The following is an 18,911-nucleotide window of genomic DNA, read 5'->3' as shown; positions in this document are numbered from 1 at the left end:
GAAGATGAATCTTATTGCTTTTTTTTTAACTGATTCTAAACGGTCAATGTCGCGCGCGTAATGAGGGGACCAGACAATTGAGGCGTACTCCAGGATGGGTCGAACTAGTGATTTGTAAGCAGTTAATTTACATTCCTTCGTGGCATTTTTTAAGGTCCGTTTGAGATAACCAAATTTGCGAAGTGCTTTCCCAGATATGTTATTTATGTGAGCATTCCATTTTAAGTTATGCGAAAATATAACGCCCAGGTATCTGAACTCGCTGACGTGGGTCAAGCAGTTACCGTTGTTACTGTAAGAGAAATGCAGCGGATTCTTTTTGTTACCAAAGGTCATTGCAACTGTTTTAGTGAAATTAATTTTCATTTGCCATGCATTACTCCATTCACAGAACAATGAAAACACTTTGTTTAGTTCCTGCTGATCATCGGCGTTAGCAACGTTGCGGTAAAGCACACAGTCATCGGCATATAGGCGTAACTTCACTGCGGTGTCGTTAGTAACATTAGCTATATCATTAATAAAAATTATAAAGAGTAGAGGCCCAAGCACCTACCCTTGGGGCACACCTGAAGTTACAGTGACTGACGATGACTGTGCATGGTTAAAAGTGACGAACTGGGATCTTAAGTGTAAGTAGTCGGTTATCCAGTCCAGTAACTTATTGCCGTTAAACATGGTGCGTAGTTTACGAAGAATCTTATTATGGCAGACCATGTCAAATGCTTTGGAGTAATCTATAAATATTGCATCGATTTGATCACGGTTATTTAAAGCGGAAGCGATGTCGTGAGTAAATTCAATGAGCTGAGTGACCGTGGAAAAACCAGATCGAAAACCGTGCTGACAGTGTGACAGTTGATTATGACAAGTTAAGAACTGAACAAGGTGCTTGTGAATAATGTGCTCAAGAAGCTTGCAGCAAGTGGAAATTAGGGAGATCGGTCGGTAATTACTAATTCGTTGTTTATCGCCAGATTTAAACACCGGGATGACATTGGCAATTTTCCAAGCCTGGGGAACGGAGGATGTGTCCAGTGATTTGTTGAAAATCACTGTAAGGTAACGGGCACTCCCTTCCGAGTACCTCTTTAAAAACATGTTAGGTATGGCGTCTGGTCCCGCACTTTTAGTTGTGTCAATTTTTACTAACAGATTGTGAACCCCAGGGTAACTTACTTCGAGGTTGGGTAACTGGTGTTCCGAGCTATGAATGAAGGGAGGATTGGTACCATCATCAAGATGAAAGACAGAGTGAAAGTAGCTATTGAAGGCTTCAGAAATGGTTACGGGATCAGTGCAAGGCTGCTCGTTGATAATGAAAGATACAGAGTCATGGGAAGAGGGTAACATTGTTTTCCAAAATTTCGATGGGTTCTCTTTCATGAATGTTGACAGTGTTGTGTTGAAGTAAAAGTGTTTAGCTTGTGTCATTTTTGTCTTTAGCTCCGACTTGAGTGAAAGTAGTAGTGAATCGCGGCTTTCGTTTCCTGGCCGGCTGCGCTTGCGCAAGCGCTTGATGCGTCTTATGAGATGAATTATGTCTCTTGTGTACCACGGATGCTTCGGGTTATGTTTCACACATTTTGTGGGGACGAAATGAAGCACACAGCTATGTACTAAATTATAAAACTGCTCTAACAAAGCATCAACACCACACGTTTCACTGTCTGTCACGAAATCTCCGAAAGACGACGCTAGCAGTTCAGTAATAGCACGGTCGTTGGCACAGGTAAAATCTTTAACAATATTGAAATTCGGCTTATGGGGCTCACAAACCACATTAAATTGCATGAAAACACACTTGTGATCTGACAGTCCGTCGACTACATCACACTGAAATCCGTATTGCAGCAACTGTTCATTAACAAAAACAAGGTCAAGAACAGAGTTTACTCGAGTTGGACATTCAACGACTTGTGTTAAATCATATGATATAGCCATATTGATTAGGGATTCACAAACAACCTTGTCACGACCTGTTGAAATTAACAACTTCCAATCGATACAAGGAGCATTGAAATCACCTGTAATGGTCATTTTATACTTGTGGAGCCTGTGTTCCGCTATGTATTCTGTAATGTGCGAGAAAATATTTTCCGAACCGGGCGGGCGGTACACAGCACCCACGACTGTCACGAAACCAGAAATGTTTAGCCGGCACCAAACAGACTCAGTATTCGGAAGTTCTGGCAATACAAAAATTTCAATGCCTTTTCTAATGAACAGAGCTACGCCCCCTCCTCTAGCAAACTGCCTGTCGTTTCTGATAACCGAGTAATCTGGAGGCAAAAATTCTACATCTGATATGGAGTTGTCCAACCATGTTTCTGTTACGCAAATAACTGACGGAGTGTAACATTCTACAAGCCAATTGAAATCTTCAGTCTTATTAAGCAAGCTTCTAGCATTTAAGTTCAAAACAGTCAGTTTCTGCTTTTCTTTCTGCTCATTTCTACCTTTCTGCTCATTAACGAGTCACTCTGTGTCCCTAGGCACTGCAGCACGTGCAGCCTTGACAAGCCTTTTGGAAACATCATCCCAAGTGTAACGAACACTGTCGACTATCAGGGAATCGTATTGCAACCTATACTTATCTGCTTCTTTGCGGATATCAACCGAGTTGTCCCAGAGAGCCTTCCTGATGTGCCGTACACGCGCAGAAAAGTCTTCGCTAATGTGCGTATCAGATCCTTTTAGTTTTCTGGGGTTTTTAAGGATCGAAAGCTTGGTTCTAAAGTCTAGCAGTTTAAAAATGACAGGTCTCGTCTTTTCAGTTGTTTGCTTGCCAAGCCTGTGACAGCGTTCAATACCTTCACATTGGATTCCAAGTTTGGAATACAGTAACTCCGATACAGAAGCCAATAGCCCCTCAGAAGTTTCATTTGATGGTTCCTTCAAGCCATAGATGATTAAGTTATTCCTACGGGATCGGTTTTCCAGGTCATCATTTTTGCGGTCAAGTTTGGTAATGACATCTTTAAGATTCTCAACAGTTATCTCAAGATCATGAACACGCTGAAGAGCGTCGTTAGCAGTTGAAGCCAACGCCTCTATGTGCGTAATACGCTGTTCACAGGTAGCCATTCTAGAGTTGAGCGCGGAAAGCTCTGCGCTGATTCGTGCTTGTCCAGCTAGCAGCTCCGTTAGCATTTCCTCTGACTTTGGGCCTGGATTTGTCTCGACATCGCCGGACAGTTGCAACAAAATTCTTAACAAATGCAGTAGGCAAGAAAAAATACACACAAAGTGCTGAGGGTCTGGCAGCAGCAATAAGAAACGATTATCGCTCCTATAACATTTGAAAGCGTATTTGTGGCCTACCTGCAAAATGAAGCACACGTGTTTGCAAGAACCGTTCGCCATGCCGCTGCCAGACCCACTGAAGAGGATTGGCCGGTGTGTTGCTTTTATATCCCGTCGGGTCCGTGTCGATGACGTTCCGGGGTTGTGCCATGCGTGGTCGAGACAAGCGAGATCGACGGAAGATGAGGTTATGGTTGCATTGCCATCTATCGGTTGACACCAGGAATTGAATGGAGGGCCCGTGAGCGTGCATTTTCCATGAAGGGAAGCTTGAAGAAGAAGCATTGCTCAGGAAGTATGGTCCAGCGATGCTTGCGGCTATCTGCAAAATGAAGCACACGTGTTTGCAAGAACCGTTCGCCATGCCGCTGCCAGACCCACTGAAAAGGATTGGCCGGTGTGTTGCTTTTATATCCCGCCGGGTCCGTGTCGATGACGTTCCGGGGTTGTGCCATGCGTGGTCGAGACAAGCGAGATCGACGGAAGATGAGGTTATGGTTGCATTGCCATCTATCGGTTGACAGCAGGAACTGAATGGAGGGCCCGTGAGCGTGCATTTTCCATGAAGGAAGCTTGAAGAAGAAGCATTGCTCAGGAAGTATGGTCCAGCGAGTTAACATCGCAAATTCCTATGACGTCCCGTTGGATGGATGGTAGTTCATCAAGCAACGGAAGTGCTTCAGACTGCCCCAAATTAAAAAATATGGAAAGATTACGTACACTTGAAGAAATCTGCGCTTTGCTACACAATATGACAAAAAAAATATGGTACACGTTGCTCAGTGCCAGAGTAATGAGCAAACACGCCCTCCGAAATATCTCTGGCATCACTCCAGACGAACGGTTTCCCAAAGAGCGCAAGGCAGATCAAAGAATCAACTTTATGGCGCCTTTAGTAGCGCCACCCGTGGCAGAAACAGTACCAATACGCAGGGCGAGTGCGCAATTCAGTCCCCAGATGGAGCACCTCCTTCCATCCCTTCGCGTTCATTTAACCTGAAACCACACAACGACGAGCCGGCCGCGCTAACGGGTCACCAGACGGCGCTAGCGTTCCGTGCGATGTTTCGCGCGTCCCCGCTTGCGAGACGGCGGGTGGAAAGAGTGTGCAACTGAGCCGTTCAATGTCTGCGCTCGCTTCGAGTACCGCTAAGTTTGTGCCGCGCCTCCGGACAGCGCGGGCTGCTACTCCTTGTGACGCTGACTGTGGTGCCGCCCCGGATTGGACTTACACCTCGCCGCAGCCGCCTTTCGGTTTCGTCCGCGACGGGCACCTCATCTCTCGTCTCGCTGTGAGTGAGCCTTCATTGCTTTGCCTTGGCTACCGGCAGCCGGGCCGCGTGCACAGACAAGCAAGCACGTGGGCGCGGTAGTCTCCCGAAACAGAGTTGGCACTGCACCGAACCGCGGATGCTCTCGTGATTATTTCATTCCGTTGGGATCTCACCCGCTTGCAGTAGGATTCTTGAAGTGCGTGAGAGGAAGGGTGATGTGGAGAACTCACTGTCAAAGGGTTGGGCTCCTGCTCAAAATGGGAGAAAAAAAAACTTCAGCAGGTATGACCCTTGTTTAAAACGATGTGGCTGCCCCCAAGTTTTCTTTCCTGAACATGCAAAAGTAATTTGTCTTTGGAAGGTGGAATTCGCAGAGCGGTCAAACTCGAATTCGTTTTGGTTAATGCAACGATTTGGGAGTGTTGGTACATATTTTTCGAAAAAAAAAAGCAGCGCAAAAAAGATGTGGACAAAGACGAGACGACAAGCGCCCTTCCTTGTCGTCTCGTCTTTGTCCACATCTTTTTTGCGCTGCTTTTTCTGTCGAATTCGTTTTCAGCGTAATTTTTGGGAAGGCTTTTTACTTATTAGAAAGGGTCAGTCACGAATTTTTGTTTCTGGTATAGTAGGGCAAAATAATATTTGACAGGAGAACAAGAACTGATGCGAAAAATTAAGTTGGAAGAAAGACGTAACGATACAGCAGACGTCGTGCGAGTGAAGTGTTGATTAAGATGTTTTTTAACTTGTCAAAGCGGAGAATATTTTACGCTGCTGAGCCATAGTGTCCGCGCGACGATCTACTTCAGCGGTCTTTTAAAACTGACGACGCCGAGTTACCTACACCTATCGCCGATGTTTCTCTGTATTGGCAGCCTGTTTCAAAGAATATTGAAAGTGCGTTATTGCGCGGTGGCCACCAAAAAGACGAAAACAGCATGCTCCCGAGCGCGGAGGAAACGGCCACTCGAGAAGCGGAATTTCTTCGGGGTCTTCACTTTATCTCGTCAAGGACCTCACCTTCCTCAGGAACCGTTGTCTACACCTGGAGCACCGAGCTCCCAGCTTGCACAGTTTCGCGCTAATCAGTATCGTTCACAACAGGTCAAGTACTGACGCCTGACAAGAAGGCAGAATGAGGACCTGTCGCTGTCGCCGTCAGTTAGAATCGCCGGCACCGTTTCGCAAACACCTTTGTTGCGAAACATGCAAATTTCGCTCTCTAAAACGCAACGAGCAGGTGACGCCTAGTGGTCATCTCTGCTGTCACTTGGTTGGGAGCGTTGTTGTCTCCGACGGCAGCGGCGAACAGCGCGTCTGATGTTAGCTCGTCATTTAGCGCTAGGTGATTAAAAGTTACACTGTGTATTTGTGTCATTTCTCGTTGTCACTGCACGATGCTACATGAATGCCTCCCTGTTGCATATAAACATTTCCTACGAATTCAATGTACTTAAGGACCGTTGAGCTGATTCCCAGTGCATTGTCTTCGTGAATGGCTCACAAAACTGACCTGCGGAAGGCCCATATTTGCGCTGTTTTGCACGATGATTCGTAAGCTGCTTATCTGCAAACTTCGCTAAAGGAAAATCTGAGAAGTTCGTCCATTAGTAGTGTATCACTTTTGGCCCTCCTTCTGTTGAAAACTGCGCTTAGAAACGAGCTAGCACAGCGGCAGAGAAACGATATGAAATCGCTCAACAAATTAAGTGGTCAATGCCCGCTACACCCAGTACCCCCGGAGGGGTGCTGCTGGAAAGCTCCACCAGTACACTTTGAATATATAACAGAGCTTTCCGTTCTGTTCAGCAGCGCCGACCACTTTCCTCGCTTGTCGTTTCATTGCTGTAAAGAGCAGGTGAGGTCAAGACGATAATAATAAGGCATTATAGGCAATAAGGCATTATAGCACTGAGGCGAGTTCCACCATCGCATTAGGAAGGGTCTTATGCTTGTTGAAACATATTCACTTCGAAAACAAAGCGCAAGCAAGCCTTAGATGACGATTCCTCGAGAAACCAACCCATTTACATTGTATTCGTACTGGGCTCATAAGCGTACGTTAAAGTCGCTACCAGATGCACGGCTTTCTTCTCCATATAATATTCGAGTAGCGAAACTGCTACGTGAGCACCGGGCACGTTGATCCAATAGAGCGTTTGTGTTTTCAAGACGAATGGCCTCAGCTAAATTTGCTCATCACCCTTGAGGTCAGACGCGGCGCTGAATAACCACAAGTGAACACCATTTATTTTCATGGCCTTCCCTTAGTGACAACCTCATCTATAGAGCAAGCTGCACAATTCACGTAACCCGCACCATGCTTCCCGGACCTTATGCTTCCCGAACCTCAATGTGCCAGTGTTTTCCACTCGGGCAGCTCTTCAAGGACAAGGAAGACGGTTCATGCATCCAAGGCGATCATGCGTAGGTCACAATCGCGGGCGTGATATACTCCGATAACGTATACGTACGCGCAATGCTTGTATACATGTCTTCATCGCGCGGATCCTCTGTACAGCACGCAATTGTTATTCGCGTTTAATGAGCTGCCAACAGCGTTCGCCACGCACCAGTCACACGCTGGTTAGCCCACTCGACACGGAGCTAAGCATAAAGCCATTGTGCCGGTTGAGACGCCGCACAAAGCAAGCGGACCGCCTGCTGAAATTAGATTGGGATCTCACGCCGACCATGACCTCTTGATTGCGACCCCCTTGATCGCCGTCCGTACAGCTGTTCCTTGCCAGCTCAGCAGTGTGTGTACAGCATGTTCGCCGTGGAGTATACATACATGCATACAGACAGCATATGACACGCGTGGATTGCCTGCCTATTAGACTACGTATAGCGCGCTGTTTTAAAGGCGAACGCCGTGCCATCCCGCGAATTGGTTCTGCCCGTTTTGGCGCCGAGTAAATAGGATGTGACTGGACGCGGTATATAGAGGTCCTTCTTTACTCTAGCCCGCAACCCACTTGCGCGGTCTTTAAACGGGCCCGTTTGGTGTCGAACTTCGCGCCGAGCGCTTCCTTTTGATATACCGGTCTGCTGGCACCATTAGGGGAGAAAAACAAAACGAAACCAAAAATAATATAGGAAGATGGCGATGGGGTCCATCCGCAATTCAAGCACAACGCAGTCACGAACTGTACCTTACCGGTCTTCCTTGTTTGCATGTCAATTTCTTTTTGGCGGAGCGTTAGGAAAGCGCGTCGTCCCAGATCCAGTGCGTTCGCCCTGAGGTGGTTTTTTGGAGCTTGTTTGGAGCTCGCGTGCGGCTTTCCGTCATTTTTTTTTTCTTTGTTCGGAATTGTTCGAGGACCGAGGGATGTGCTTTTCTCGGCTGTGCGCCGCGCGTGGCTCTGGCTTCACGATGGCAGTCCGATGCACGGGCGTTTCTTTTTATTTTTTTTCCTTGCGTAGCTAGAAAAAGCTGCAATCGGGAGGCAGTGCCAAAGCAAGCGGGTGGCCGTCTCCTTTTCTTTCTCTTTCTCTCTTCTAAAAGCGCTCGCTTTGTGCGCTGCGTCAAACCATTGGTCAAACACGCCGACTACATCAACCCCATATAGAACAGATAATAGGAGCGAATTTGGTCCCCGCTCTCTCAACAACATAGTACGTTGCATTTGAACAGCGTTCTTGCGGTTAGCGCTATCGACGGGGCCTTACAGATGAGATCAGACTGAGAATAAACCAGCCCTCGAATCTTGGCCGAGCTCTATTACTAGCTTGGTTACTAGCTTCATAGGATCCCACTCGACTGCTTCCTTTTAAGCATGATGTATTTGGTATCAGTACTATAGCTAAATTCGCCGTTTCGCTGGCGATGCGGTCGCGTCGTCAGGCAAAACATCAAATCTTCGATTACAATAGCGTGGCATTTAGAGGTTTCCAAGACGAGTTTCGACGGATGTGACCGTTCGGAGACGTTCGTCAACAGCCAGACTTTACGCGCTTTTCCTGACCTAAGCGTTATCCCAGTATTTCCATGTGTACCGACAGCGCCAAGCCTTTCATATATTTACATATTACGCAATAGCGTAAGGAGCTCGTTCTGCTGAAAACCCGGCGTCGTCGTCCGTCGCCCTGCGTCAGTCGTAAAAAAGTCGCAGGAGTTTCAAGTGAAAAGAGAAATTAGCCGGCATTGCGGTTCGAACCCAGGCCCACTGCTTGCCAGGCGAGCACGCAACTCAGTAGAGCATAGGCCACGAAGGGTCGTTGGTTCAAGCGAGTTAGAGGGGCATCTAGTGAACGTGTTTTGGTGTGCCTGACTTAGTAGCGTCTGTTTTGGATGTGCACTGATGTTATAGTGACTTAAAAGACAACAACGAATAGAACTATACTAATTAGGCCTCAGAAAATGCGCGAAATAAAAAAAAGGCGGTGTTACTGTGCTCAACTGTACTTAAAAAAAAAAAAATGGTGTGTATGAGTATGTAGTGGTGTGGTATGTCGTGCACTGTAACCTAGATAGTGAGTAACCTAGTGATGTGATGAGTAATTTTGACTGCAATCGATGACTGTGATCGGTAATGTGATTGTGGATTGGTAATGGTTGAGAAATCAGAAAGAAAGGAATCAAAAGAGAAAAAAAAAAAGGAGGAGATGGGCTATCGCGTCCGCTCTTAAGGCGGAGCTTCAGCGTCCTCAGAAATTTTTAGCTTAGCAGTACAGCCCGTTTGGACCGTTGAAAAATGCCTCTGGACCAAGAGGGAAAGTTCCTCCCTGCCATTTTGGTTGTTCTTTATCGTCAGGCGGCCCCACAGCCATCATGCCATCCCATCATCTAGATTTGGTCTGCGGATATCGCCCCATTATTTTCTTCCTGAAGAGCTCCGTTCCGAGCCGTGCACGAAAAGTTGGGCAGACTTCCAAGTGCTGTAGGGGGAAGCTCCTCGCGTCTTTTGGGCGGATCCTTTAATCGAGTTGTGTGCTTGTTTTCCTCGCCCAGCATTTTCTCCGTCTTCATTTTTCCCCTCTTTTTTTTTTTTTCGCTTCCACTCCGAGGGCTTCCGCCGCGCTGTTGCAACTTGGGCAAAAAAGATCACCCTCAGAAATAGGCCTAGACGCCCTTTCCCTTTCCGCTTTGGCACCAGTGCTGGCTGCAGGCCCGATGATAGCGGTGCGGCGAGGACCACATGACGTGCGACCGTAGACGCTGAGGCAGGTGACGTCACGAGACCGCATGCGCCCGATCCGCGTCGTCTGCGCCGTTCGGCGCCAGCAGACGACACCTCCCGCGTCGACCGACTCAGTTTTGCTTCTCCCGTTGTTTTGCTTTGTTTTTGGCTCAGCTCGTTTTCCGCTGCCTCTCCTTCTCTGGGAGCTCAGAGGGGGTCCGCCGGGGCGTCAAATGTTGGCGGGAAGTCCCGATTCGCGGGACGGCCCCGTGTCGCCGACTTTCATTTCTACGGCAGAGTGAAGGCACGAGACTGCACTGACAGGGCGCGCCGCTGTGTTCAAAGAAACGAGGTTATTGCCTTCTACAAAGCGTCCGCTGCAACGCTGGCCGCGCGTGTAAAGGCGCCAAAGCCGGCGTTTCTGGTCAGCCTGATTCTCGGTAGCACTGATGAGCTGCCGCTCTGTAAGGTTGTTGTTCTTTGCAGAAATGTTTTCACCGCCCTGTTTTTCGTGTAACGAAGCGAGCACGTTCTGCGGTCGTTGACGCGGTAGCACCCACTTCGTGAAGAACTTCCCCTTTTGTAAGAACGAAGCTCAGGACTCTGTCGCCTGTACTCGTATTTTTGACGCAACCGATTTCATTTGTGTGCTGTGCTCTTTTGCTTCATTACTGGTCGAAACCCGCTGCTAAACATAGTGGGGCTCCCAACGCGGATCCCGCGTGCAAAAGCGCGCGTTTGTCTGTTGGAAAAGCAGACTGCACAAATGCTGGCGTATAATGTGCAGCGACTGTTCTTCGTTATGAAGTGTAACTCTTCCTTCGTCCTCTCCGTTCGGGATTACCACCCCGTCCGGGTTTATTATGTACCGAATGCAGCAAATCTGCGAATAATGTCGCGACGAACGAAAATGCGTACTTGGCTGGTGTAAGCATGCGAAGTGAACCGTCAAGACGCTCAGCTGATGCAGAGTTTGTTTACTCAGAGTTACAGACTTTACACAGAAGTAGATATGTAGCAGGACTGTGAGGTGTGCGATTAACATTGAAACTCCACGTTGTCTTTGGAGGCAAACTTGGCGTTGAGCCGGGTCATTTCTTCGGCGGACTAATTTGCCGTACATCACTTACCACTGCGCCCTATAATAGTACTGATCATCTTCAAATGACAGTTTTCATTGCGGATAACCCTGCGTGTGAACTCCACTAGCTTGCTATACTTGCTATAAACAAGTAGCAAGAGTGATATGATATGCTACGACGAAGTGATCAAAACTGTCCTGAGCATCGACAAGGCCCCCTGGAGGCTACTAATGGTTTATTCACAATAAGAGCAATCCAGGCTGGCAATCCAGGCTGAACCGGACTGGAGCGTTGTAAACGGCAGCAGCGAGCACGCAAAGCAACGCGCCAGCGCCCAGCGGCAGTCTTTGTCTGCTCTGGCGAGAAAGGGAAGGCTTTATACCAGCAAGGTCTGAGCCGCTGAATTAAGAAGGCGAGTTCGGGCAGGGCTGCGTGAATTTCGTCAAGAACATGAAAGATGAGGCCGCTTCAAGCTGCCATGGTTTTGGAAGGGGTGCAAAATGTGGAGCAGCGTAGATCATCCAGTAATGGGGGACATGGACTGAAAAATATGAGTGGTATGTGTAGGACTAATGTGTATTTATGCATTGTGAGTGTAGGCGCCACCTACCAGGCAGGGGTTGCAAACATCGACCGCCAGAGGAATTATTTTACACTTCTCTAATGATTAATGAGACTCGCAGGAGGAGGCGCGGAGAAGAAGGTGTTCGGTGTGGCGTTGCCCTTGACTCTTTGTTTCCTGTTCTTGATGAACAAATGGCTCGTACGTCCTTTTTTGTGTAGTTATCAAGTCAGGGGAAAATATTGCTCGTCCTCCTGTGTGTGCTTCCTTGTGGACACAAGTTTTTGAGTCCTGGATGATATAGCAGTAGCGCAATTGTCGGCAGATGCGCCGCTTGAGTGGATGGATAGTGAGTTAACTGGCGTTGACAAAGGCACGCACTGCAAGGAAGCATATTGTTCAGCAGCGTGTTATTACCGGATACAGAATTTGTCAAATTAGTCTGCCGCTCGCTCGTTACCGTTAAAAAAGTTTACCGTTCCACGCTTCAGAGTAGATTAGATGCCCCTGCAGCTGACGTGTTGTCACCCTTGTCGGGGAGAAATTCAAGCGCGCTTGTATTGCTCGATATACAGCTTAGCATATCACGTGTGTTCCAGAATGCACGCGTTCGAGCGCGTACGCAACACAGTTCCCAGCGTGTTTAAATCTCGCATCCATATTTCATGACCGCGCTAGAGCGACCGGGACTGGTTTGGCCCTCAACAGCAACCACCACATCTACACCTTCCTCCCCCGCCTAACCACCACCTGCGGCCGAATGTTTCTGCACCCGAGATATGTAGACGTCGCGGCGCTGATATCTACTATCGTGGCCTTGACATGGAATGCATGACGAGCGTCAAGGCGTCCCTTTTTAATGTTCAGTTAAAGAATATCAGTTCAGAGCTTTCATCGGCGCTGAAATCTTTGATGATGACAGCCTACTGGAGCGCCAACAAGTGAGATAAGTCGATGACATACACTGACTGTGCTAAGCAGCGTGTATAGGCTCGGCAACGCATATACGAACAAAAGAAAGAAAGGATAGCGAAATTCACTTGTTCGATTAGAATATTCATCTACTGCGGCGGCTCACTGGCTGCGGTATTCACTCGCTAAACTCAAGGTTGCTTGTTTGAATCAGCCTGTTTGAATCAGGCTTGTTTGAAGATTTAGATGCACGCTAACAACCCTACCCCTGTTTGTTGGTATTATGCGGAAGCCCTCACTCACTGGCGTGTTTCGTAACCCGCAGTCTTGCTTCAGCATGAAAAAAAATCTAACAAATCAGCAACCTGTCCGTTAGGTGCACGAAACAGGCATTGACTCCGAAACGTCGCCGCCGGCCACATGACCTTGCTCGGAGGCACATATATACGCCCAGGCTCCAAACACTACACCCTTTTTCCGTTTCGGATTCGCATTTCGGCTGATGCAAGCGATTATGCAAAGCAGGCACCGGGAATTCGTTCACGGGCGCTTTCAAAGCGGAAACAAGGCGCCTCAGATTACGGCGAAAACCGGAATAGTAAAGGAAAACTATATACCCCGCGGCGAACACTGGCGCCGGAACGCACAGCCACATGCACTAGCTACGCTAACAAGGAAGTCACGTACACAACCAGGCTTCTTAGTCGGTATCGCAGCTAACCCGATTGTAATTTGAAACGAAACCCCGTTCAGCGCTCGTCCCAAGAAATCGAAGATTGAAGACTGAGACGTTGCTTTATTTAGACTTGCAGCTTGTTGTACGGGTCGCCACCTGTGCAACGAGAACCCGCGAGCTTCAAGTTCTCTGTACCTGACTCCTTTCGCCGAGAGACGTCACCTTCCCCGCGCCTCTGCGAGCGAACCTATCGCGGAGCCTCTCCGCGTTTCCTCCTTTTGGCACGGCGGCGGCGGCGGCTTCTGCTCATTTGCGGAATCCGCGCGGAGTTCGTTCGGCTCTTTGGAAGCGCGAGAAAAAGCAACGGTCCCGGAGAACGCGCAAGGAGACGCCGCCGAGACAGCCAGGCGGAAGAAGTGTTTCTTTTTCGCCGCGGGTCAGCGACCCTTTCGCGTCGTCGCCGTCGTCGACGACGCTCCCGCGGCTTCTTCTCCTTCGTCACGGGGAAACCTCGTGGAAGGAGCAGGAGGAGGAGGGAAGGTAAAAAGCACGCGCGTGTGTTCTGAGGAGCCTTTTTTCTGCCGCCTTTCCAGCACACCACTTCCAGCGAACCTGCCATAGATCATGCCCACTGCCGCGGCAGCCGCTGAAGCGCGAGCAACGGCCGGCCGCCTAAGTGTCTACCGCCGTCGCTAACACTCACGAGGGCCCGCGAGACGCGCTTCTTACGTCACATCTTGATAGCAGCAGTGGGATTTACCTCCGTTCTTTTTTTTTTTTCTCCTCCTTACCTCACCTCTCACCCACGAGCTTTTTCCGTCTCTGTTCAAAGCAGGGAGACGGCGTGTGTACACTACGGCGAAATAGCCATGCAACCGCTTTCACGGTCTGACCAACGGCCGAGACCGGCGGAGGCGACAGTGATCTTAAATGCCGCTCACATTCAACCCACGCGACAGAAAGTGTATAGTTTCGCTTTCTTTCTTTCTTTCTTTCTTTCTTTCTTTCTTTCTTTCTTTCTTTCTTTCTTTCTTTCTTTCTTTCTTTCTTTCTTTCTTTTGATCTCGCATTTGCGCCCTCTCTTGAAGTGCTGACAATGGCAAAACGAAAACATGGGAAAGCTAAGTTTCTCTCAACGTGCAGCGGTCGGCTGGCAAGAGTTGCGTGTATTGTGCGCTCGGGTCGCTTCTTTCTTCGCGCGTTTTCCGGAAATCTTTCTGGCGGAGTGAGCGGCTTGTGCGAATTCCCACGCTGCGGGTTTCGTTGCCTCCGCATGGAGGTGTGTGCGTGTATGTGTGCGGGCGGGCAAAGTTGCTCTGACGGAAATTACCGCCTTTCGCCGAAAGTTGAGCGCGTTGTCTGTTTTCCTCTCCGTTCCTATTCTCCGTTCTGCCCGTACTCTAAGGGACTACAATGTGTGGACCTTCGCGGCGTTACCTTTTTTTTTGGCGATGGCATCAGGCAAGCTTGCGCTTTGTGGGAAGTTCAATGTGGCGCCATCTGTTTCGCTTATACTTCGTTAGTTTTAGTCTAGTGCAGTCAGAAAAACAAACAGCCTTCGCGTTCAATATCATGTCGAGCTACCGTTGTTAATTTCACTCCGTGTACTTGAGGTGGATTGACCCTCGTGTAATCTGCACGCATTTACGAGGTCATCGCACGCAAATTGCAGAAAGGGAAAAAAGAAATGTTGGATGGGATGCACGATTGACAGCACTATGATATGCAGCACAAGGCATCAACAGCTGGTGCTGCGTCTTGATGAGAAATACAAAAATGTACGCTCTGAAAAGATGGGGAAATAGAGCGGGAGGGAAAGAAAGATGAAAGGTATAAAATAGAGAAAAAGTTAGTTTTGCAAGGAGATGTGTGGAGGACTGAAATTGTATTTACTGAGCGTAGCAAGGAATACCATCAACCTCGCAGCCCACAATTTTAGCATGCCTTTGGAACCGAGATGTCACTCAATACCAAATTCACTTTGAAAAGTGCATAAAGAGATAGAGGTAAATTTGTTTATAGTATGGAGAAAAGGAAGGAAACGTACATGTTATTTCAGAAAAACAAATAAATAACCGAAAGCAGAAGGAGCTCGGAATCGAACCAAAGAACCAAGCGCCCGCAAGAGATTGCAGTTGAGGTGAGAGAGAGAGAGAGAGAGAGAGGGAAAACGCTTACCGTGCCCCCCCCCCCCACACACACACACACACGCACACACACTTTTTCTTTCTCTCCCCGTGGCATTTATTACAGCGGAAGGGTATAACTGTAACGTACTGGAACTATTTACGAATCTACCAGGAAGCGACACTTAACCGGTCTGACAGCGCGAAACACGTCGGATCAGCTGCACGAGAGCGAGCGACTGAGAGAGAACACCAGTCCGGTTTTAGGGCACTTTGGTGTCAATCTTCTCGTCGTTCGTCCTCGCGCTGAATTTTTGCTCGCGTTGTCGTAAAAAAGGCTCGCAAACTTTTCCGTACTCCTCCTTTCGCTAACTTAGAACTCAATGCATTCTGGTTTGCCACGAGCCGAATTGTTTGCAGTATTGCTTAAAGTTCCCACTTCGCCCTGTACGAATACGATAAGCTACGCATCGAGGCGTCGCTTTCAAAAAACGTGGCTTCGTAGAAAGGGTATTTTCTGTTGTATGCGAATCACCGCCCTCGTGACGGTTCCTGATGCAATTTAACACTGGTCTATAATCTGTAAAGGTATGATATACTGCTTTTGGGTTATTCCGTGGGGAACTTCGAAGATGCGCATGAATTTTAATTCTCAAAGTGTACGATACTTCACAGCACTGCATACGTTCGCTCCTATGGTCTCCTATTAGACTGCACTACATGTGCAGAACTCAAATGTTGTTTGTTCAAGTTACCCTTGTATCCCAATGGTCGTCTCCTTTGAGAATCTTACGTTGCGCAGCGCACACACGTTCGGAGTGTCTCGCTATTGACATTGCATGGTCGTGGTGTATCTGCTGGCTCGCTCTGGCGGCGCGGCAGTCTCTGACAGGGTTGGTTAAACCACACTTTTGTCCACCATTCTTAGTGGTTTCTAGCGCCTCACGATTGCACATGTTGCATAAATGAAAATAAAACACCCGCATTGCCGGTTTCCACGCAGGAGGGAAGAAAAGGCCTCACTGAAAAACGCTTCTTGTAAGTAAACAAGATGAACTGTGTGGGAGACGGAACTTACTCATGATAGGCTGATTGTAATGTGCGTCACCCACTTCGCACCTTGCTCACCATCGTATCTCCCTGCAGCCCGATAGCAGTGCCGGCAGGAGAGGATACGTTTCTAAACACCAAGAAAAGGGTGCTTCAGTGCTGCCGTAAGCGAAAAGGTAGAGATAGGAAGATAATCTTCCGTGTGAGTAACGGCAGTGTCTGCGGAGAGGCCGTAATTGCAGACACCGGCGCAGCGATGTCTGGTAGATATGGGTTTTATTTGCACTCTCAAAAACAGGTTTTCACAAGAGCGCCACGCTGCGCGCGCCCACCTCCTGAAGCTCCCAACCGTCAACTACTGCTGCAGGTTCATTTTTTTTTTCTTCACTTTCAAGAATAGACTGGCGCGCCGTTCGAGTAGATACCTTTTCCAAAGCTGTTATTTCATAAACTATATAGGAACGGGGCACAGTGGGTGACGTGTTCCGGATACCATATATAACTATGGCACCCTCTTAAAGCCCTCATCGAACGCCAATTGAAACTGTTTCATTCGCATGCCCTCCTGTGGCGCTGATACACGCCCAGATGTGACGAAGCCTTTCAGAAGCTGCCCAAACCTCGATCGCCGGTCAAAAAGCTAGCTATAAGGGGAGCATTTCCGGCCGACTCAATGCCCGGCACATTCGCCTCTTGTCCCGGGCTGCGGAAGAAGACGTTGGGCGGCGGTGACCCCCCGTCATTGATCGGCCCACTGCCATCATCTCCGAGCGCGCGTGCCCTCGGCTCCCGCGGCGGGGGCAAGGACAATGGCTGTCATTGTGAGCGCCTTCGACTCCCTCGGAGGCGGCCTCGCGTGTGTTGTCGTACACACACGCGCTCTGGCCGGGCTCCTAGAACGCGCAGTCGCCACGGCCGTTGCAGGAAGGAGCCTTCCGTTATGTCGGCCGCGCTTGATCGGACCGCAGAACGAGTCCATTGTGGTGACTGCCGTTGCGTGCGCGCTCGCTCTTTCTTCTGCTCGTTGTGCCCCCGCTCTGGTCGAGGGTGGTCCACTTTGCTTTCAACGAGGCTCCCGCACGAGCGACGCTCAATGGACCGGGCGCGAGGAATTGCAGATTATTCGGAATCTGCTTCGGGCCCCAGTTTGTGCGTTTTCTGTCTTTCCGTCTGCGCTCTCGCCAAAGTAGTTCCTTTCTTCTATGCAGTTTTTGCTGGGTGCGTGTGACCTTGCCCAGCATTTCTGAGTTCGAAATATATTTATGTGAAATAAATAAATATATGTACGCGACCTTATTCTTAGCTTTCTGTCTTTTATTTTCCCCTGTGGATTTATATATTGAGGGAACCTTCAGCAAAAGAATGAACACATTGTTTGCGTGATTCACGCTTCAGATATTGCTCGACGTTTCTTGTATTTATATATAGTTCGCCATTCTTGCAGCGCATGCATCTTCCCGGTTGCGTGTATTCCCAGGCCATCCTATCTATACGTATATATACGTCTGGTGTAAAAATTGGAGTGGACACTTAAGCTTCGCCTTAAAAGTATGACGCGATAGCGTTATTGGGTTAATACCCATATATGCAGAAGGTCATTCTCTACATTCACAGACTCACACATCCCTGGGAGTCATACCTCTCTAGGCGCAGTGGTACAACGGTTAAGCGATGCGCCACTGCCCTGCGATGGCAGGTGCTCCCATTGGTGGGCCCTGGGTGGCCCCGGTTGTTCTTCCCGACTGCCACCTGCCGCGGTAGGCAGTTTTCTCACTATCCGGTGGGCAGGTTGTGATGATGCCGTAAGGTCGTGTCACCTAAGTGACCCACCTGCTTCCCAGGTTGCTCTCTGGGGACCACCTGCCAGAGCCATGCCTGTCATTTTTCGCTCACAACGCCGATGCCGACAACTTCCACATCGGATTTTTCAGTGAACGGGTCCTTTAACGCCGTCGCGTTAAAATATATGCTCGGCGGTGTGTTTACATCATACAGTTTCTTACTGTTACCTAGAGGGAAAGCTGGCAGCCCGTCTATGCGAGTTTGCATGGAGATCCCTCGAGACCGCTTCAGCCACCATGGGCGCTCAAAGCATCATGGGGCGGTGAGCTACTTGTTGCGGAACTTCAACTTTTGGCCAAAGAACAATGCAAAAATAAACGCTATTTGATAATCAAGAATGTCCTAACGTTCATTAAGTGCAAAGTTCGCTCAAAATGAGGGATGGCTAGCTCTCCTATTGGCCAAGCAATGAACACTACAAAAGCTAATAATTCGTAATTAGCAGGCGCACTTTTAAAAGTAAATATATTTTAAAAAAAATGTTGTTGCTTAAACATTATAAGAGGTGTTTAATGGCATTTCAGAAAAGTGAAACCTTTTATTGGCGTCGTGTGTCGTCGCGTTTTCACTACTATGAGTTTTGCACACTGCGTTCGCGCGAAAGTCGTCTGCGCACACACGAACAGCGTTTTCGGAATGAAATATCTTAGTAGTGCCACTCCCTGCTCCCGAAAAACTACGACTGTACCGCAACAAGTAGCTCACCGCCCCATGATGCTTTGAGCGTCCATGGTGGCTGAAGTGCAGCGCCGCCAGCTTTCCCTCTAGGTAATAGTAAGAAACTCTATGGTTTACATAGACCAAAGTTAGGTAATCAGTTAGTGATTGTTTCGCCTCACGCTGATACTGGTCATGGCTTCCTGTATGCTATGAATCGTCAGCTTCTATGCCTTGGTGAATTTTCTTCGTTTTCCTAATCCCGTGCAGCCTCGAGCCATCCCGGTACAATAAGGTAATT

At 48.6% G+C, this 18,911-nt stretch overlaps 1 protein-coding gene across 3 annotated transcripts in view; it reads left to right on the top strand.

The window, feature by feature from the left end:
* The first annotated feature begins 4,409 nt into the window (after positions 1-4,409).
* The window catches only part of LOC149341964 (uncharacterized), a 262,364-nt gene continuing 247,862 nt past the window's right edge, over positions 4,410-18,911 (top strand). For all 3 annotated transcript variants that reach the window (XM_089544268.1, XM_089544267.1, XM_089544265.1), the window contains exon 1: positions 4,410-4,598. The gene's annotated coding sequence lies outside the window, so the exon portion shown is untranslated. The remainder of the gene's footprint in view (positions 4,599-18,911) is intronic.

Source organism: Amblyomma mixtum, chromosome 5 (genome assembly GCF_055824585.1).
Source record: "Amblyomma mixtum isolate Tamu chromosome 5, ASM5582458v1, whole genome shotgun sequence".
Taxonomy (NCBI): Eukaryota; Metazoa; Arthropoda; class Arachnida; order Ixodida; family Ixodidae; genus Amblyomma; species Amblyomma mixtum.
This window is presented reverse-complemented; position numbering and strand designations above follow the sequence as displayed.